This window comes from Mauremys reevesii, linkage group 13, assembly GCF_016161935.1.
Source record: "Mauremys reevesii isolate NIE-2019 linkage group 13, ASM1616193v1, whole genome shotgun sequence".
NCBI classification, from domain to species: Eukaryota; Metazoa; Chordata; order Testudines; family Geoemydidae; genus Mauremys; species Mauremys reevesii.
This window is the reverse complement of record NC_052635.1, coordinates 28,369,498-28,385,320: the sequence shown is the minus strand read 5'-3', so window position 1 is coordinate 28,385,320 and position 15,823 is coordinate 28,369,498. Positions and strand designations below refer to the sequence as shown.

At 44.3% G+C, this 15,823-nt stretch overlaps 1 long non-coding RNA gene across 3 annotated transcripts in view; it reads right to left on the bottom strand.

The window, feature by feature from the left end:
* Positions 1-827: 827 nt before the first annotated feature.
* LOC120381280 overlaps positions 828-15,823 on the bottom strand; it is a 210,881-nt gene continuing 195,885 nt past the window's right edge. The window contains exons 1-3 of one of the 3 annotated variants that reach the window (XR_005588006.1): positions 3,399-3,504; positions 3,024-3,084; positions 828-2,261 (exon numbers count right to left, since the gene is read on the bottom strand). This is a non-coding gene — a long non-coding RNA (uncharacterized LOC120381280). Of the gene's footprint in view, positions 2,262-3,023; positions 3,130-3,398; positions 3,505-15,823 lie in introns of those variants that run through there. The other 2 variants (XR_005588005.1, XR_005588004.1) reach the window with 2 other exon arrangements.

Genomic DNA, 15,823 nt, shown 5'->3' with positions numbered 1-15,823 from the left:
TTAAGTCCCATTAAAGTTAAGCATATGTGTGAGTGCTTTGTAGAATCAGGGCCTAGGCACAATAATGCAATGCCCCTTCACAAAGGGCTTTGGCATGGCCTTGTGGAGTTCTGGTGGGAGCTGGACTCAGGGCAGAAAGCTTCTGCCTTATTCTGGCCTTGAGTTATTTGGCATGTACAGAAATTGAGACCTAGATCCTCTAAGGTGTTCAGGTTCCCAAATTCTATGGCAATTAGGAACCTAAACACATTTGAAGATCTAGGCTTTAGTTCCCTACTGTATAAAGCATTTAGGGTCCCTATAAGTTTAAAGATACTAACTATATTTTTGGTACATAGGTGCTCATATATTACAATGTGGGCCACAAAAGTACCTAGAAGATGGATACACTCAAAGGCCCTTCTGTGCAGTATTAGTGACATTGAGTATGACCTTCAAATTGTCTTATTTGCATAGTAAATTAAAAACCCCAAAGGATAAATTTATTGCAGGGGAAAAAAATTAAGAGGCTTAATTTCCTGGCCAGGAAGATTTTGCTAAAGAAAAATAAGTGTCTTTTAAAAAAAAAATGAAAGAAAGAAATTATTATAAGCAGAGTAACACCTTTGAAAGATTCCCTTCCCTCTCCCCTTTAATTTAATTTAATGAGGGATGCTAGTTAGCAATGCCAATAATGGATTGTTGTGGTAACTCATCATGGCCACTGAAACTCAGGTCTAATCAGATGGAGAAGTATCAAGGGTTGGCTGCAGTAATCATTACAAAACTAAGAGTCTAAAAAAAGATTCCATGAGAAAGAAAGAAAGAAAGAAAGAAAGAAAGAAAGAAAGAAAGAAAGAAAGAACGTATTAAACTCCTTTAATTGGTTATTTTATTAACTATTGGTCAGCTCCTGTTCATATTGTTGTTTTTGGCTTTTCTCCCTCTGCCTTCTTCCTCACTTTGCTTTGCATCAGATTTTGCACAATCATTATTATTTATTATTTGTATGGTGGCAAATCCTAGAGGTCTCAATAGGGGATCGGAGCCTCACGGTGGTAGGCACCATACACACATAAAACAAAAAGACAGCATCAGTCCCATACAGATTCCAAACCTAGTATAAGATGAGAGACAAGTGGATACAACAATCATACAGAGAAATACAAGGCACCAGTGAGATGAATATGATAAGTGTAAGCAGAGCTGGTCAGAACATTTTCAACCAATGAGGTTTTAACAAAGCCAAAATGTTTATTGCAGACATATTGGTTTCAATGACATTTTTGTCAGGAAGGTTTTTGAGGGCCAGAGCCCTTGGATCACTTCTGATCATAGAGAGAGAGAGACAGAGAGATTTCTGAAAACAGCCATTTCAACTAATTTCTGTTCTGTGAAAATGTTCTAAAACCTTTTTTTTGTGGAACGAAAACAAATTTCGAAACCTCAAAAGTTGTCATGAAGCAGACTTGTCATTCTCTGGACAGCTGTAAGGGCACAACTCCACACGAGCTGTGCGTGCAATTTCCAGCTCAATGAGACGTATGCACGCTAGTTTTGATCAAGCTAACATACTAAAAACAGAAGTGTAGTCGCAGTGGCGCAGGTGGCGGGATGGGCTAGCTGCCCTGAGTATAATGCTGTCTGGAATCCTAGGTACTTACCCATGGCAGATATCCCATCCCGCTACCTGCGGGCCATGAGTATACTGCTAGTGTTAGAGTGTTAGCTCCATCAAAGCTAGCACAGATACAGTTACCTGAGCTGGAACTTACACCTCTAGCTTGAGCGGAGACATACCTTAGCTGTAAGTTACTAAGAGCTCTCCTCATCCAGTGGGATGTGCTTAAACCATTGGGATCTGGACTAAGTTTGTCTAAGTTTATATTTGTTCACTGCATACTTATTCTGGCCAAATAATGACATGAGAGTATTATCATAAAAATACATAGACATTTTTTCTGAATGACTTTGTAGCATCAAGTCAATTAAGCAAGAGTCTTATCTTTTGTTTTCTGAACTGGTCAGCCAAACACAGGTGGTAAATCTGACTGCAGTGATGATATGTGGGATGAAGACCATCCAGCAAACTGCAGCAGCTTTTTGCAGGGAAATTACTAATTGCCCTGAACTTCTGTTAACTGGTTTATAGTCCATTAAGGTTGTCAAAGTATTAGTCCGCTGGCAGAGGTACCACGCCTTCTGGACAGAGTTACTTCACAGATGAAATCTGTAGTCTGGAAGCTCGGTGACATTGTCAGTTCTGCACTGCGTGTTACAAGCTAAGACAAGGAGAAAAAGACAGATAGACACCTTTCCATGAAGATATAACAATTATAGCAGCTTCTCAGTATGTTGGTAACAATCTGCATTGTGTTGAAGGGAAAACTAGATATCTAATTTGCCAGAACACTTCACTCACTCTCGCTCACATACCCCCCCCCCCCACACACACACACACATACACCGTTCAGATGCAAATAAAGATAACCACAAAGTATGGAAAATGATTCACAAAAGTAGTCTAGCCAATTCCTAGCTGAACCTCAGCTTCTTTCTGTCAAGCTCTCCTCCTCCCTCCCTCCAAGCATCATTGAGACGCATGACATATAACACACAAATCTTTTATGTTTATGGGCCAGGTGTGCCCTGCTGCTGCCTTGGGTGGAGGTAAGGGGTTGGAAGAGAGGGAAGGGGAGGGAAAAGAGACCCAAGGGAGACTTCCTGTGCAGGAGAAAGGAACAGTAGCTCCAGCAGTCACTAGAGATTGACAGGAGGCAGGTGGTAGGCCCCTCCAATACATGGCTGACCAGCTGCACAGGGCAAAGTATCCTGCACTGGCTGAAGGGGTATAGCAGTGATTACACTCCCCTTCTGTGCTGGGTGCCCTGCCTGGGACAGTGCATATTCATGCTGCCCTCAACACAGGTTCAGAATCTGGGGAAACCATCTCTAGAGAACAAAGTTAAGCCAGCTCTCATTACACTCCATGACTTGCTGATCAAAGGACCCAACCAGGACTACAGATCTACACATTGACTTACCTCCCCACAGGCCCAGGAACAAGGATTTTCACCTCATTGCAACCAGCCACTTGCAAACGCACTAAACAAATAATAATACAAAGAGGTTTGGATTTCATGTTCAATGCTAGAAGGAAGAAGAGGGTATTTTAGTTCTATCATTTTACTGATATTTTATTTCATTAATTTATTTTTACATCTTTCAGTTCCAGTGAATTAAAAAGAACCTTTCAGTTCAAATGCCTCATAGTCTGGTTGTCCAAATTCCCAGTTGCCTTGATCTCTTTTCTAACCAATCCGCCTCTCTCAACTCTGACTTATGGTGTTGTACATTTAAAATGGGTTTATTCTGACAATCTGCTTTGCTTTTATGTAAAAGGACAGGCAGCAACCTACCCCCAAAACCTCAAGACAGCAGCACACATCTTGGCTGCTAGACCGGATGGCTCCCTATAAAATGTTGAATCTCAGACAAACTGTTATTGCATCTTTAAAGTATGCACTTACTCTGAAAAAAAACACACACACAAACATACAACTAGGCATTAAGAGCTTTGGACGGATTTGTGACTATGATCTTGTGACTAAGGTGTCAGCTGCTTCTGCAGAAATGGACGAGGTAATGGAAAAAAAGAAAAAGGAATGCTGAGCTGCCCAACCGGGCTGAATGGAACGTCCACGCTAAGTGGCTAATTCTAAGTTTTCCTCATTGCTGTAGAGTCAGCGAGGTTATGGAAACTGTGGAGAGAAAAAAACAAAGTGGATTTCTAAGCAGATCAAAAACTAAGGGAAAAAAGAAAGAAAAAGAAAAAGAAAAAGAAAGAAAGAAAGATGCGTAGAGAAGATATCTATTTCCTGAAGATGAGGGTTCCTTCTGCATGAGCTATATACGTGCACAATATAGGCCAGATCCTCAGCTGGCGTAAATCAGCATCTCTCCATTTAATTCATTTACACAGCAGAGGATCTGGCCCGGGGGGTTCTCCCCAGTTCCTCTTTCTCCCTGCTCCCTTTTCACATTCCCATTTCAGATCCTCTCACATATTTTGGCACCTAACTCCCATTGAGATCAAATACTTACCCCTAAATACCTTTGAGGATGTGGGCTGTTGTCCTTTGGCTGTGGGGAACACAAAACCCACAGACTGACTTGACAATGCTCATCAGTGGCAGACCCTGGACTTGAACCCAGGATCCTGGGTCCAGGTCTCTTGCTCTACCCACTACAAGTGAGTGCAAGCACAGTGAGTATGCAAATGAGCTCACTGTTTTGCATGCACATTTATGTGTATCGGGGTCTGAAAATCTGAAAAAGGTGCCCAGATAGCAAGATGATGGGTTTAGTATTAGACTAGTAGAGAGTAGCCCTGAAAATGCAGCTCAGTTTCAGTAAAGCTCCATCTCCTTTCTTTGAATATATTTTGTTTCTGCCATGTACCTTCTTTTTTCTGACCTATAGTCACCATCAATATGGGCTGCCTTTGAAAGGCCAGTGCAGGGAAGAGAGGCACATGAGCTTGTGGGCTATGACTAGACAAGAGACTCAGCTTCTGAGAATCGTCTCCCCTTTGGCTCAGCCTAGGGTGACCAGATGTCCCGATTTTATAGGGACAGTCCCGAATTTTGGGTCTTTTTCTTATATAGGCTCCTATTACCCCCCACTCCCTGTCCCGATTTTTCACACTTGCTGTCTGGTCACCCTAGATCAGCCACTGGTTAAAAGTTTAAAGAGGGATGCCCTTTAACCTCTGTGAGGTAAGAGGGATGTTGGTGGGGGAGCACTGCAAAGGTTAAGGCCAGGCTAGTGGCCGATACCAGAGGGGGGTGTATGGTTGAGGATCTTCTCCACTTTTGGAGCCCTGCTAAGTGGAGCAGGCCAGAAAATTCCAAATCATTTACAAACTGATAAATATGGAGGGAAAACATTTCAGAGAATGTCTGTCAATTCGGTTTCTGTTTTTTTTTCTATCAGCTCTGCTCCTCAAATGCTGGGAAAAGGGGGTGAAAGAAGGAGCTGAGGGGGGAGGAGAAAGGGGGCCCAATAATGGGAGGAAGGAAGGGAAGGCTTTAGCCAGTTTGACTAGCTTCTGCGTGATTCATCTGGACCCCTTTGCCAAGGAAAGGCTGACAGGAGGAAGTGACAGGATCAGATAATGGCATGTTTCCATGACACAGAAAATACATTCTTTGGAAACAAAGGGTTAATGAAACCCTAGCACTCACCAGGTTAGTGCAAAAACCTGCTAACCTAAGCCCTTGTCCCTCCCACTCCTACCTCCATATCTCCACCCCCTACTGCCAGGATTGCATCTATGGGGGCCTTTTAACCACAATGCATGCCAGCAGTTTGAATAAATAAAAACCTAAGGCTTGTACAGTGCGGCCGCCTGATGAATCAGTGATGAGCAGCGTTTAGCAGCATCTGTCTGTGGAGCGAAGTTACATGGCTAAGCACATACGCTTTTCTGTTCCAAGGGCAGAGCTCAGCCTGCACCTCGTGCATCAGGGACAAGCTTGGATTGAGAGCAAGTGTCTGACAGAAGCCATGTGTTCAGTTCACAGCTAAATGCTTGCCAGAGGCAGCGAACTTCCTTAAAGGAAAGCTGCACCCATTTTGCACCACATGCTGTTAGCCAGGCTTTGCAAATCTGGAAGCAGTGAACTCTTTTGGAGATGAAAGTCTGTAGACAGGGAAGGATCTTTTTCTGCTGGTTCAGTGCTGTGTTCTCAGCATCTCGCCTGGAACTTTGTGGGACTCTGTGGCTTCATGCTGCAGGGCTGTGTGTGATTATTTTCTTCAGTTTCAAGCCATCTGAATTATCACCTTGGAGTTTTGCTTAAAAATGGTCAAGTTCCGCCTTGTTCTGCAGCAAAATCTGCACTATTTTTGATACAAGGAAACACATGCTGACTGGGTCATGTTTCCTTGAAAATTAGTCCTGACTGGCCTGTTTGTGAATTTCAGTGAATCTTTAACAAACCTGATATGAATTCTCAGCTGGTTCAAAACCCAAAAAGGTGAAAGAAGCTATTTTTTCCTATCATGACTAGGGTAGGGTCTAACAGACCCCAAAGTTTCATACCACCTTGAAAACTGGGAGGATGACACTGAGAAGAAGTTAAATCAAATTTCATGCTAGTGCCTTTGTTACTTTTCTTTATCTGTCCTTCTCTCATAAGGCTCTGAGCTTCAGATAGCTATTTTTTCATCCAGATGCCAGTGCAGCCAATTGACCACTCTGTTCACATATGGGGGCGATGCAGAGATAGGAGTTGTCAGTACATTGGCAGCACCCCTTATATATCTGCTATACATTGCTTCCTACGTGTAAAGCAAAATAGATGCAGTTCCACGATTCACAGCGAATGATTGCACAAAGAGCAGGAAAAAAACAAATGTGCACCTTTTCTTTGTCTCTCTTTTTTCCCCTTCATCCATCTACTTGCTCCTGGTCAGAAAAGTGTCTCTATAAAAATATACCTCATTGTGACACATCATATATATTCCCTTTACCCTTCTGCTCTGAGTCAGACACTCTGTAAACTCTTCAGAACAAACTTTGATGGTTCCCACAGCCGAGCCCACCTTCTGTAGCTGCTGAAAAGCAATCTGGACTCTGTGCCATTCCATGTGTTACTGGCAGAATTGCCAGCTTATTTCTGGGTCCTGAAGCTTTACTGAGGTGGAGGGGGGAAGAGAGAGATGATAATGTACAAAACAGCATGTTTTTTCAGGAACCACGGTTAAGTTTGCCAGGGAAAGAAAACTTGCCTCAATATGTAAACTTACCAGTTTTGATCTGGAAAGAAATCACTAATGGAAAATGATCTTTCTGATCATAACCACACTTTGGTAGGGTGGTGGAGTAAATATATTATAGGCAGACTGTGAAAGGGACACAAATAGAATGGCACTTAGTGCTGTTCTTAATTTTATTTAGTCTTTGGCAATGAATCTGATGCTTATGAAATGGAGGACAGGATATCCTAGTTAAACGATCGTTGTCTTGTTGGCATTGGCAAGTTAACTCCTCTGGAGATAATGCTTAATTATTGGGACTTCTGTTGTTAACTGGAGTTGTGGATGAGAGCGGCTTTTGTATTATTTGCTCTGAGCAGGAGGCAGACTGGAAATATGTGGGGCTACTTTTCAGGACAGGGATTATGTCGTCCTGTATGTATGGAAACACTTAGCTCATTGCGGGTGCTACTAGAATACAAATAACTACTACTAATAATAATCAATCACCATCATCTACTCAACCTCCACCCAGAATGCCAAGCTCTGCCCACAATCCTACAGTAGCTGATATGATCAGCACTGAAGTAGTAAACATTGTTGACATTTTCAATTATTAATAGATTTTACAGCCAGAAGGGACCATTTATAATCACCTAGTTTGACCTTCTGCATAATACAGGCCATACAATGTCACCCATTTATATTTTCATCATTGGAAGCTGCTAGGGTCAGGGATCATGTCTTTTATATGTTACGCAACTCACACATGCCTATGGAGCTCTATGAATAAGTCTGGCTCTGGCTTCAGAGTTAACACCCCAGTGAGATGAATGGGGCAGTTTACATCTTTTGGAGCTATTGCTCATCTGTCTGCAGTCTCAAGGTGTCAACGCTACATGCGTTCACACATAGAAGGCTGGCTTTGCACCCAAAGTGGCTAGAAAATTACTTATTTAAATAGAAAGCTTAAATTTCTGCAGAGGCACCAGAGCAATGCTGGAATGGCATACAGCTATGCATCAAGCTGATCTGACTGGCATTGTGTACCACTGAGTACCAGCTCAGCCCAACTGATGTCTCAAACCATTGTGCCCCAGCCCAGTTCAACACCTGAATCTGGGTAGACTTGTTTTCCCCTTCTGTTAAATGAAGTACACAAAATAGTATGCAAAGACAACAAGCATCAGTGACAATATATCAGCATGTCTCCCACTGAAGTGGATACCATGGGAGAGTTGAGAATGTGAGGACTGCCCTATGCTAATCCCATCCTGTGTGGGGCCACCAGCTCATCACTTACAAAACCTCCTTACATGGGACTGCGTGTGTGCAATGGCCCACATTTTTCACTGATCTACCCCCATGGGCTAGCCAGCTGAAGGCAATAGGACAGCATGGGGTGTAAACCAGTGACAAAAGAAGCCCAGTGTTTTATTTTATATATAAAATAGCAGGTTAAATTAACATCAGGTTGTTTATCAAGAGATTTCCCCTTTTCCTTGGTCTAACTTGGCAGATTTTAATTTTAAAATGAACCCCTGACATTAATATCCTAAGAATGTTGCCCCAAGTCTGCTCTTAAAAGCTGCTTTCAAAAAACCCTCCAGGATCCAGAGGATACAAAGGTGAACTTTACACCACCTTGGCACACACAACCTGCAGTTCAGTTGCATCATAGGAGTTGGCCCACAGAAAACAGCAACAGTGAAATGCAGTTGATTCTGGGGTGTGAAAGAAATAACCAAACAGTACACAGCACAGCAGTGTGGGGAAAGGTGAAAATTTGACAAAAAATGTCAAGTTCCTGCTTCTACAAAAAGTGCCCTTCACTGTTCATGCAGATCAGCATGTACACAGCTGTTATATTTTTAAAGTGCCCACTCCCAAAATTGTGCTGAACTAAGTGGACCAAATGGTTTTGTGGATAAGGCACAGCAGTGTGAGCCTGGAAATGTGAGAGTCTCTTTTTGGCTCTGCCACAGACTTCCTATGTGGCCTTGGGCAAGTCAATTCACCTGTGTCTCCCCTTGGTCTCTCCCGTTTGTGAAACTTGGATAATATTTTCCTAATTGACATGGTATTCTGAGGTTAAGTGTTGGGGACATGCTAAGATACTATGGCAGTGAGCTCCATGGAAATATAAATCAATCTTTGGTGCCCACCAGGGAAGAATTTGGCCCAGCATATTTCCCTTGGAAAGACAAAAGGCAGAATCAACCACATCAGGATTTGAATCTGATTGTGAAGCTTGAACCACTAAATGCCTAGGGGAGCTGCTTAAAAAAGAAACAAAATCATGAAAGTTCTCAGAAATTTTTCATTAGAAGCAAACACTGCAATTATTTGAGGCCAAGCCATGTATATAAATCAGTTCTCCGCTACATATTGTTTAGACTTTGGGTAATTTTTTTTCCTTTCTACAAGTGCTGTTTACTGGAGTCATTGTGTAATGATGAGTGACATATTAGTTTCACTTAGAGACAATAACAAATGCATTGTTTTTCTTTCTAGCACATGGGAAGCCTGTTATTTCTCTCTCTCTCTCTCAAGAGTTTGCTGCAAGATGGTGACTCCTTGTATTTTCCACCTATACACAGACCATACAAACCATCTGCTTTTTCAAATGACAGTCACCCCCCTCCTGAAAAGGAACAGTTGATTTGAAAACACAGGTTGCCCCTATTGCTCCCACACCCCCATGGCCAAGGTTTGGAGTGGGAGAAGAGAACTTATGCCGTTCACACTCAGCTAATTTCTCTCCCAGGTTGCCAAGAAAAATCTTTTTGACAAGCCATTAAATGGTCCTGGAGGGAATAAACATGGTACCATTATTTACAGATCCAAGGCTAGATACGCTGATCATTAGATTTTCACCTTCAGCCTTTTTATAACCACCATTTGCTCTATACCTGTATAATCTCTCTTTCTGGCATTATACACATAGTAAGAGCTCTAAGAATCCATAAAAGTAACTGTCCTGTAGAGAATCAGTTAAGTGGGACCTTGTTATGTAGAAGAAAGAGCTGTTCGACCAATGTAGAATATGTTTTACTCCACATGTTTTGCATTCTGGGCTAGCATTACAGAGCGGCAGTGTGGTCTCTTTGGGCAGAGTATCAGAAGGGCTGGGTTCTATCCCTAATTCCACTGTGTGCCCTGGTTGCCCTGCTGAATAGGGGAAAATGTACTAGGACTCAGAAAAAGAGCTGATCAGGGAACCTTTTGACAAACCATTTTTGGCTGAAAAATGGCCATTAGTGGAAACAAAAATAGTTTGGGTCAGTTTCACCAAATCTCTTGAATTGCAAATTTTTTTTGGAAAAAAAGGTTTTGAAAAATTGTCAAAATGTCCCAATTTGCACAGGAAAATTTGGGGATTTTTTGAGTCAAAATGACTTCTCCTTTAGAAATGTTATGAAATTTAGACATAAAAAAGGATTTATGAAAAAAGAATAAAAGGTCTAAAGAGAAATTAAACATTTTGAAATGATCGGAACAAAACATTTCATTGACCCAAACCAAAATAATTCTTCAGATTTTGAGTTCGTGAATTTTTCTTGAGATTTCAACTTTTTATCCCACTTCCAAATGGGAAATATTTTAAAAATCCTTTTTTTTTTTTTTTGTGGGATGGGAAAACTTGCTCAACTCTAGTGAGAATCTTGGGTCAATCCCTGGGTCTGTCACTGACCTCCTTCATGAATTTGGACAGGTTGCACAAAGGGACCCTGTTACTGCATCATAATAATTATCAGCCGGCTAGCATGGAAGTCAGGTCTATGTAAATGGGATAGTTAATGCTAACTGACATGACTGGGAAAGGACTAAGCAAAGTTGGGAATTTTACTGTTCTGAACCACACTAAGCCATTTCCTGTGCACCCTGGAGACCTGTGTCTATTTCTAGCCAGAATGTGGTTCAGAACAGTAAAATTCCTGCATTTTAAGAAGGCCCTAAATATAATGCTCCAAACTGGCTTAATAGATATAAATTGCCATGGTGCTTCTGTGGTTGCAATTGACAAAAAGTGCCAACCTCTCCTGAGTGTTTTGAAACAGAACATGTGTCCATAAAGTTTTTGGAGGAAAAGAGACCAGAATTGTATTTGTTGATTTCCAGGCTCACATAACCAATATGAACTCACAGTAAATGCACTTTTATGCCAGGGTCAATCTTAGATTCATTTATTGTAACTTGGAGCACTGGCCCCACTTTACAACATAATAGAAGAAGAAGAGAAAGAAGACATATTGTGGCAGCTTGTTACTTCCCCACATAGGCAGAAGTGTTGAACTGCAGCAGCCCATCAGGAGTCTCTGTGCAATGGCTCTCCAAATTCCCCATCATGCCCCAAAACAGTACATACGGCATCACTCTGTACCAGGGCAGCATTCATTCTGCGCTGAACCGGCCAACTTCCAATATTCCATGGTGCAGATTCCTCAGGCTGGCCAGTGCAGAAAGGAGTCAGGGCCATGGTCTTACCTCCTCCTCACTCCATTTGGGTGGCTTGAACCCAAGCACGACAAGCAGGGAGCAGCCTCAGCGTTCAGAGCAAAAGCAAGAACTGCAAATGTGGATGGATTCTGCACCTAAGGGGTCAGCTCTTTGCACCCTTCCATTTCCTACCCCATTGTACAAGCAGGGCCGCCCAGAGGATTCAGGGGGCCTGGGGTCTTCGGCAGCGGGGATTGCCGCCAAAGACCCACCCCAGGATCCGCTGCTGAAGTGCCGGAAGGACCCCCCCGCCGCCGAATTACCAATGACGACCCGAAGCGGAAGAAGCTCCGGTGGCCCGGGCCCCACGAGAGTTTTCCGGGGCCCCCGGAGCGAGTGAAGGACCCCACCCCAGGGTCCCCGAAAAACTCTCGTGGGGGCCCCTGCAGGGCCCGGGGGAAATCACCCCTCTTGCCCCCCCCCTCTGGGCAGCCCTATGTACAAGTGGGCAAAGGCCTAGCTCACTATGTTTTAATATATGGGGAATCCATGCCCACATACCTTAATAATAATGAAACTATACTCATGGAGCCAAACTGATCCGTTATGAGTGGCAATTCCAAGTAACTCCACTGACAGCACCACTGACAATGGAGTTAGTCCAGCATGTGACTGAGATCAGAGTCTGGCCCAAGATGTACAAAAGCCGGGATCCTGACCTCACATATGCAGTGCAGATCTCTGTGGTATTCCTCTGCACTTGATTCCCATATGAAGCCGTTGTTGGCACCCACTGACATTTTGAATACACAAAATAACTGCTCTGAAGAACCCAGATCCAGGATTTTGCCCAGGCTGTGGTACTGTGGTGTTCTGATCTAAGGTTTTTAGGCTTGCCAACTGCAAGTGTTCAAAACCTACATCAGGCCCCCCCCAAAATAATGAGATTTTTAAAACATCATAAACTAAGTGCTCTTCTTCTTTGTCTCTGGTGTCTCAACCTTCAGGGTGCAGGTAGGTCATGTTTTACGTTTCCATCTTGGGGCTGTGTATATGGGCACGGGAGCCAGGTCATCACTTTCTCTCTTGCTCTCCCATGACTTCAGGCAAGGCATTTCCTAAGCTGTTAAAGTGAAACCTTTTTCACCCCACCTCAAAAAGGCAGCCCGTGAAGTCAAGATAAAAATCGTCCAGCAGGTTGCAGAATTTCAGCTTATCACGAGAAAAATGATAGCTAAAACAAGCTGGCCAGGGCTTTCAGTTTGCATGGGAAACTTTCAAAGGGTGTATGTTGTCCATGCTCCTGGCCACAGGTTCAAGAGAAGTCAGTACTAAGGAGTAACTGTAGGAAGCATGTGCTCTTAACAATCATTCAGCTTCAATGAGCAATGGACTGTGTGAATATAGACCACGGGCAGGCAAACTTCTTGGCCTGAGGGCTGCATCAGGTTTTGTAAATTGTATGGAGGGCCGGTTAGGGGAGGGGATCATGGCCCAGCCCCCACCTCCTATCTGTCTCCCCCACCCTCGCAAGACTCCTGCCCCGTCCAATCCCCCCTGGTCCCTGACGCCGCCCCTGGGACCCTGCCCCATCCAACCACCCCTTCTCTCTGTTCCCTGACTGCCCCTGGAACCCCTGTCCCTGACTTCCCCCTGCCGCCCCATCCAACCCCACCCTTCCTGACTGCACTCATTCAACCCCGGTTCCCCCCCCCCCCACTGCCCCGACCCCTATCCACTCCCCACCCCCGACCCCCTTACTGCGCTGCCTGGAGCACCAGTGGCTGGTGGCGCTACAGCCATGCCACTCAGCTGGAGCCGGGCCATGCTGCCACCACCACCACGCAGCAAAGAGACCACGTCAGGCCGGGCCCTACAGCTGCGCTGCCCCAGGAGCTCACAGCCCCGCTGCCCAGAGCATTGTGGCGGAGCAAGCTGAGGCGGTGGAGGAGGGAGAACAGCAGGGGAGGAGCTAGCCTCCCAGGCCAGGAGCTCGGGGGCCGGGCAGGACAGTCCCATGGGCCGGACGTGGCCCATGGGCTGTAGTTTGCCCACCACTGATATAGACGCTTGCTACTGATTATACAGTGGGCTCCATTATGATGGCCACTAGGTGGGTGTGCAATGGCAGACAGAGCCCTTCCCTTCCAAGCATGCTGACGGCAGTCTTAATTTGGCTGCCAGTGCACAACAGAGTGCTAAGAAGCCCAGAGTGCATCAGGGGCGTGGGTCTCCCTCCTGTTTACATCAGCATGGGGCAGCACTGGCTGCATTTATTTAAAGATGTAGCAAAGGGAGCATCTAACTTCACAGTTCCCAGTGCACAGGAATGCATAATACTGTAGGCGTAGCAGCTCCAGCGGTGCTCCCATTCCTGGCACGGCTCAGCTTCCCCTTTGGCTCTGTATCTTCCCTTATGTTTCTTTTGAAAGAATCACATGTACTTGGTTAAGTGACAAAGACACATCACCACTTTTAGTGCGGCAGAGCTGATCTAGCTGCAGAGGGCAAAACTGCATTTTTATCTCCACTCTGCTTTGATCATAAAAAACCTCGGCCAAGTCCAGGCTGCAGCCTCTCTTTTGTTGGTGAAAAAGCAGAAAAGCACAAGCTGATTTCTGTAGTGAACTGAGTATGCCGGAAGAACCTTAGGCTTAATTCCCAGCTGTGCTCAACCCATGCCGAGCACAGCTAAGAGGGTGAGAGAAAAAGGTGGTTCTAAGCCACTCTTTGACCCTAAATGGCCTTTTTGACAAAGCAGACATTTTCAGGCAGAAAAAACCAGCTTTTATTAACATTTTTTTTTCAGTTTTTGGCAACTGAAAACAAAAATGTTTTAAGTTTTAAACAGAACATTTCCAGATATTAATTGTGGAAAATTGACATATTTTAGTTTTGGGGTTCAGAAGAAGTGGAATTTTTCAGTTTTTCAGCAAAACCAAAAACTAAATCTGCCCCTCCATTTTTTTTTCACAAGCAAGAAGAAAACCAACCAACCAACCAATTCCTGACCAGCAATAACATCCAGGCTGGTTTTACACCACGATGGCAGGAAAATATCCCCAGCTGTCCCATGAGGGCAACTTTAAGCCCTTCTTCTGCCCCAATAGAGTGGCACATAGAGTACTGAGCCAAGGCTAAAGATCAGGCCTCTTATTTTGCCCTCTAAGCAGAGCTGATTTTATTTCAACACCACTGAGCGAGAGGGAACCCTAGTATATGTTGTGTACAAAGAGGCCTGTAATATATTTTCAAACAGCAGATTACACGTGTGCCTAAAGAACGGAATGGGACTTTCCTGATCTGTTGCTCTCTGCCTCCCTAGCGATTGAGATGTTCATGTCACCTTTCTAAGTTAGTTGTTTTCACTGTAGTCTATTAGAGCTGGGTTGATGATACTTTTAAAAAAGAATTCTCGTCCTTCTCCCAGTAACGTTGCCCTGAAGAGGCCAAAGCATGCTGAGTGTTATGGTTGGCATTAACAAGGAGAGTTATTGCAAGGCTTCTCCTCCTAGTTGGGCAAATGCAGATAGATTAGATAGGTGAGATAGACAGACACTATTAAAGAGAGTGGAGCCGCTAATCAAGTTTGGGAGGGAGGCGACAAAGGGAGCTGCTCTTAGCCAAACCCAAGTAAAACCTCTGCTAACCAAACCAAAACATCCTCCTCCTCCTTCATCAGCATCACTTTAGCAGCTCAAGTTAAAGCACACTCCCCTTGTGCAATGTGCTTTAATTATTAGCAGCATGTAGAGGCAGAAGAAATCCAGGGGGGTTAAAAATAACACATTAAGCTGCATCCCCCTTTAGGGCCTTAAATGAAAAATTCTTGTAGTGAGGGGCAGAGGAGGGGGAGAGATGTATGGTTCCTCTGACCCATAGGGGAAATTCTTTGCCGCTCCATCTGCCGCCCCCAGCTGCTAAATCCTAGCCATGGATGTCACTAACACAAGGTGATCTCAAATAGAAGCATGCTGCTAGCACATGAAAGCAAATAACTTTGGCTTGCTGCCTCCTTACAGCAAGCTTCCTCCCACCACCCATATGCTCAAAGCATCTGAATGTCAAGGTACTGACTATCGAGACACCTACGAGCAAGTTTTCCTTCTCTCCTCAGATGGCTCCTGTCACTGATTATCCCCCCCAACCCCCTTTCAACTTCTTTAAGGGCTTTCTTTCTGTCCCCCCCTCTCTGGAGCCGCTGCTCTGGAGCTTGCATTATTTCTCACTGGGAGTCTACAGTCTGGAGCCAGAGTGGTTTGTCTGCTTCCCTGGGTTCAGCTAATAAATTGGGATCAGGGGGTCACACAGCAGGGGACTTAGAAGCCGGTGAGCCTCTGACACCATTTTTATTAGTTTTTACTATACATACCATTTCAGGAGCCGGGATGCCATCCCAGCGGGGCCCTCCCCATTGCTTAGTAACTAAGATTTTGTAATCTAAGTTTTGACAAGGTCATTTTTTACCTCGGAAGAGTGGATGGGAGGGGGGGACCCACATACATTAATTACACAAACAAAATGGAGACAATGCAAATAGGAGCCTGTCTTACTTTTGCATTGGGATGAAAGAAAGAAAAAGCTCCTATGAGGTTCTTTCTATGAGGCCTTTTTTGGTCTGAATGGAGGACAGTATTTGAAG